This window comes from Gigantopelta aegis, chromosome 4 (genome assembly GCF_016097555.1).
Source record: "Gigantopelta aegis isolate Gae_Host chromosome 4, Gae_host_genome, whole genome shotgun sequence".
Classification (NCBI taxonomy): domain Eukaryota; kingdom Metazoa; phylum Mollusca; class Gastropoda; order Neomphalida; family Peltospiridae; genus Gigantopelta; species Gigantopelta aegis.
Window position 1 is genome coordinate 44539144 of NC_054702.1, and position 6000 is coordinate 44545143.

Below are 6000 nucleotides of genomic sequence, written 5' to 3' on the forward strand. Positions count from 1 at the left end.
ACGCGCATACATACATACATACATACATACAAACACACGCGCATGAAAATTAAAATATACCAAAAATTGCAGAGTAATGTACACCATAGACTCACCAAATGTCCACTATAGAAAACCTAATGCCCACAGTAGACAGTTTTCACATTGCATCGTCACCGACAGCGTCAACAGCGTTTTCACTTATCCAGAATGTTTTTACCTGTGTTATGCTTGTTGGAGAGATTGAAAAAAAGAAGAAAAAAAGTTTGTTTTATTTAACGACACCACTAGAGCACATTGATTTATTAATCATCAGCTATTGGATGTAAAATATATGGTCATTTGGAAGGCATGGAGAGAAAACCCGTTACATTGTTTCATTAGTAGCAAGGGATCTCTTATATGCACCATCCCACAGATAGAAAAGCACATGCCACGGCCTTTGATATACCAGTCGTGCTGCACTAGCTGGAACAAGAAATAGGTTGGAGAGACTGAGAAAGAGGGGGCACCGTGGGGGGTTTCCTGGAAAGTGATTCAGTTGATTGATGAATTCTAGGACAGTTTTTCCTTCAAAGTTTTAGAGTTGAATTAAAGTATGTATAGGGTGGGGGAGGGGTGTTATTGGATGGGATGATCGTGGCTCCCAATTCTACTACTGGATTTTCTTAGAACTGTAATATAAAATTAACAAAGTTCTAATAATGTGATTTGGCCTTTATTAAATCTGAGAGGGGGCGGGGGTGGGGGTGGGGGATGCACAAAAACAACTCTCACTCTTTACAAGGATTGGAATTAATGTAAGTATTTTCTCATTCGGTTGTGTAATCGTCAGATTTTCTCTTCAAGGTTTTGAGGTACTGAGTTCGAGACCTGCCTCGGTGGCGTCATGGTTAGACCATCGGTCAACAGGCTGGTAGGTACTGGGTTCGGATCCCAGTCGAGGCATGGGATTTTTAATCCAGATACCGACTCCAAACCCTGAGTGAGTGCTCCGCAAGGCTCAATAGGTAGGTGTAAACCACTTGCACCGACCAGTGATCCATAACTGGTTCAACAAAGGCCATGGTTTGTGCTATCCTGCCTGTGGGAAGCGCACATAAAAGATCTCTTGCTGTTAATCGGAAAGAGTAGCCCATGAAGTGGCGACAGCGGGTTTCCTCTCACAATCTGTGTGGTTCTTTACCATATGTCTGACGCCATATAACCGTGAATAAAATGTGTTGAGTGCGTCGTTAAATAAAACATTTCTTTCTTTTTCTTTCTGAGTTCGAGTCCCGTAACCTTTTGAGGAAATGGGAGATTTTTTTTACTCCAGAATGAATTAACCATGACATACATATACATGTACGCTTGCATAGATGCTAGTTTGTGATCAAATAAGAAGTAAAAAAAAGTAGTAATAAACCCTAAGATGGTGAGATGTATTAATATGGGGAAAAAAGTATTTACCGAAATAGGTTTTATTGTATACATTTGTTATTGTAGATATTGTGTTTCAAGTTAATTAGTGTGGCTGCTCATCTGGAAGATGTCTGTTTCTTTTTTTTGTTTTGTTCTTTCTGGGTTTTTGTCCATTGTATATAACTTAATCCGGCTGGAATGTTTGTGTGTGCCAAATTAACGTGTCAAATGCACATTTGCGTTGCTTGAAAAAAAAGAGATGTTATGTACTCGATCACACACGATAGTTATTTCTGTGAAAGACGAATCTCTTCAAACTTTTTATCTAGGCATTTTTTTGCAAAAATAACCGTTCTGCATTTGTTTATAAATATATATCTGGCACAGTATGTATGTACGTACGTACGTATGTAAGTATGTAGTGATGTATGAATATCTATATATTGTTTGTATGTCAAGGTTGACTATTACACACACATAGATATTAACGCACTGGCGCACGGGATAATTAAATAATTTCTGGCCTCACAAATTGCCCCATGCCGTTGCTGGGACTCGAACCTATGGCACCGAATCGTCCGCAAGTTGCAGACTTGCCACGATACCTTTTGAGCTATAAACAAAGGATGCTCTTTAGCTAAAACCATATGGATGGGACCTACAAGCTAAGCGGTCGACCCCGCTTACGTGCTTGAAACAGTGGGCACATCTGCCACTAGCTAGTATGTATTGATGTATGAATATTTATATATTTTATGTATGTCGAGGTTGACTATTACATACATAGATATTACCGCACTGGCGCAGTGGGTAATTAAATCCTTTCTGGCCTCACAAATTGTTTCACGCCATTGCTGGGACTCGAACCTGTGGCACCGAATCGCTCGCACCTTGCAGACTTCGGTTATCGAGTTATTCATATGTATGTGTGCATGTGCATGCGTACGTGTATATATGAAGGTATCTATCTCTGTGTATGTGTATTTGCGTGCTAAATGCAGTTATCTACCTTGTCTGTTTGTCTGTATGTCTGTCTGCGCATTGTCGCCTTCTTTCTGCCTGCACACATATTTGCCTGTCTGTCGTCTTCACTGATTGCGTGCCAGCATGCTCGCCTGTTCGTTTGTTTTTCCTGCGTTTGCTTTTCGCGGTCTCTCAGTCGATTTATTTCTCTTTTGCATTTTTTGTTTGTTTTGCATAATGCCTTTCTATTTATCTATCAGCCGGAATCTTAAATTGTTCCCGATGACGATGTTTAGATGATAAATATAATAATACTAATATGCCGTGCCCGCAGGTAATAATCAAAGTGTGGGGTTATCCACATGCTGTGTCTCATTTGCGTTGGAGGTCTCTCTTCAAAGGTCAGCGCAGACAGAGTGATGCATATACAACAACTGCTGTGTTTGCACTGTACACAACAATATATTATATCATGTTTTTCACTTGTGGCCCAGACGCCAAGTCAGACACCCGCTATTTGTTCTTATTCCTAGGCGAGGCCACTTCATGGAACCAGCACGGAACAGCGAATCGATCGTGGCTTTTTCACTGTTGTCCAACTAAACTTAACTAAAAACCAGTTACAAAACTTGAGAATGTGCAAACTACCAGTTGTTTTTATTTTGTTTGTTTGTTTGTTTTGTTGTAATTGTTTTGGGTCTTTTGTTGGGAGGTGTTGTTTGTTTGTAAGTAGGTGTGTGCGTTCTTACCCGTGTGTGTGTGTGTGTGCGTGTGTGTGTGTGTGTGCGTGCGTGCGTCGTCATCATCATCATCATCATCATCATCACCATCATCTTCGTCGTTGCCATCATCATCATCGTCGTCATCGTCGTCGTCAACATCATCATCATCGCGTCGTCACCATCATGACCATCGTCATTGTCGTCATCATCGTTGTGGTTGTTATCATCATCGTCGTGGTTGTCATCATCATCGTCGTGGTTATCATCATCGTCGTGGTTATCATCATCATCATTGTCGTGATTGTCATCATCATCATCATCATCGTCGTAGTTGCCATCAACATCATCGTCGTCGTCAGCATAATCGTCATCGTAGTATTAGTATTAGTATTAGTATTAGTAGTAGTAGTAGTAGTAGTAGAAGTAGTAGTAGTAGTAGTAGTAGTAGTAGTAGTAGTAGTAGTAGTAGTAGTAGCAGCTGCTGCAGCAGTAATAGCCGCAATAGTAATAGAGTAGTAGTAGTAGTAGTAGTAGTAGTAGTAGTAGTAATAATAGTAGTTGTAGTAATAGTAGTAGTAGTGATAGTAGTAGTAGTGATAGTAGTAGTAATAGTAGTAGTAGTAGTAGTAGTAGTAGTAGTAGTAGTAGTAGTAGTAGTAGTAGTAGTAGTAGATAAACTTCTGTTACACTGTCGCTTTGGTGTACGGACGTTACTGACAGACCTAACCTATCGTGGCTAAGCCACTGGCAGCAGCAAACAGGACTAACATTGTAATAGCAGGAACACTAGTGACAGAAGTTATAGTAGCCATAGTAGTAGCTGCTACTGTTGTGGTACGTGCATCACTGTAGTTTCTACAAATAAGTACATGTATATTAAATGAGGCCGAGTACAGACAGGGTACATACAGTTCATTCTTTCAACAAGCTGAAAGCAAAGCGACCTCTCTGTATCCCTCCACACTCTTCCAAAATAATTTCCAACAATTGTACTTTTTCTGGTTGGAAATCTGATACGAAATGAATCAGAAGTGTTCCTTTGCTTTATTTGAGTAGCGAAATCGGCAAGTGTTTATATAAATCAAAACCTGCTGACTATTTGGACAAATGCACAGCCATCTAGGCGCGAACATGGAAAAAGCGAAACTTCAAAGGGAAGACTATTCTATTCCTGGTTCCATTCTTACCCGAATTCCCCCAGAAAAGAACGCTATTGCACGTAAGATGTTAGAAAAATAGAATCTTCAAGAATTTGGTGTGCTCTTTTGGTAAACATCGCTATCCGAGCGTTCGCTGTCAAGGTTTCCGTTCGTATCTGAGTCATCTAAATCAAATCTATTATGGTCTCGGTTGTTGAGTTTACCTTCATTATTTATTTATGTATTTATCCTGGTATGAGCTCGCACGTATATGTACGTGTGTATTTGTAGGCATATGCGTGCGCGCGCGCGTGTGTGAGTGCGTGTGCATCATAAAGACATATGTACGGTTACAATTTGTTTTGTTTAACGACACCACTGGAGCACATTGATTAATTAATCATTGGATGTCAAACACTTGGCAATTCTGACACGTACTCATCAGAGAAAGCCCGTTATATTTTCTAATGCAGCAAGGGATCTTTTATATGTACTTTCCTACAGACAGGAACGCGGAAAACCCAATCAGCTGAATAAATCCACCGAGGTGGTTCGAACCTGCGACGCAAAGCACCTCAAGTGAGCACTCAATCGACTGAGTTAAATCCCTCCAAAAGAAAAGACATAGTATGTAATGCAGGTAACGCAGGCATCCATAAGCGAAATAAAGGGCCAGGAGAGGATACTGGCCCCAATAAACGCTGAAAAATATGCATTGTCCCCACAACTGAAAGGCGAATTAATATATAACTATCCACCCCACTCCACCCCATTTGCTGGCATCTTCTGCTTTCTATGGAAAAGGGATGGGAAAGAAGGAATCAAATAACACATAACATGATCTATTTTGACAAAAATACCTTTGCACTTCAATCCAGTCGAGGCATGGGATTTTTAATCCAAATACCGACTCCAAACCCTGAGTGAGTGCTCCGCAAGGCTCAATGGGTAGGTGTAAACCACTTGCACCGACCAGTGATCCATAACTGGTTCAACAAAGGCCATGGTTTGTGCTATCCTGCCTGTGGGAAGCGCAAATAAAAGATCCCTTGCTGCTAACCGGAAAGAGTAGCCCATGTAGTGGCGACAGCGGGTTTCCTCTCAAAATCTGTGTGGTCCTTAACCATATGTCTGACGCCATATAACCGTAAATAAAATGTGTTGAGTGCGTCGTTAAATAAAACATTTCTTTCTTTCTTTTTTGATGGATAAACGTACGAGACAGAGAGGGCAAAAAATTATAGATATTCGGGCAAAATATGTTAACCTGAGACCTTTATATCATGTATTTCCACCATTCTACCCTCAAAATTACAAGTAATTTGAGGTTTTGTCCCCCTGTCTCGTATGCTTATGAGCCTGCCCTCTACAAAAATGTGAACTCGTACGCCTATGTAGTGATGGATCACCAAGGTGCAACAAAATCGTTTAAGGAACTTCCCAATCAGCTAAAGTTGAATCAACGCGGTAACCAATAGGGGTCGTTACGTTCTGACATTCGTTTGGTCACCATGCAGTTCTGTGATCTGTCTAAATCAGGTTGTAAATTAGCAACCCGATCTGACTGAGAGACAATTAAGTTAATTCGTTTGCTTTGCACGTGCTTTGTTCGTGTTAAAACGTTCTAAAAGTCCTTAACGAGTTGTTGGTGCTCTACAACAGGAAGGACGGATTTCCTCACCTACATTAGCGGAGAAGCATGTTTTACATGTTATACATGTTGCCGAGATTGTCTGTCATTGAATGATATGTATTCTGTTGCTATAATAACCTAGATGCTTGCTTCCTTTATA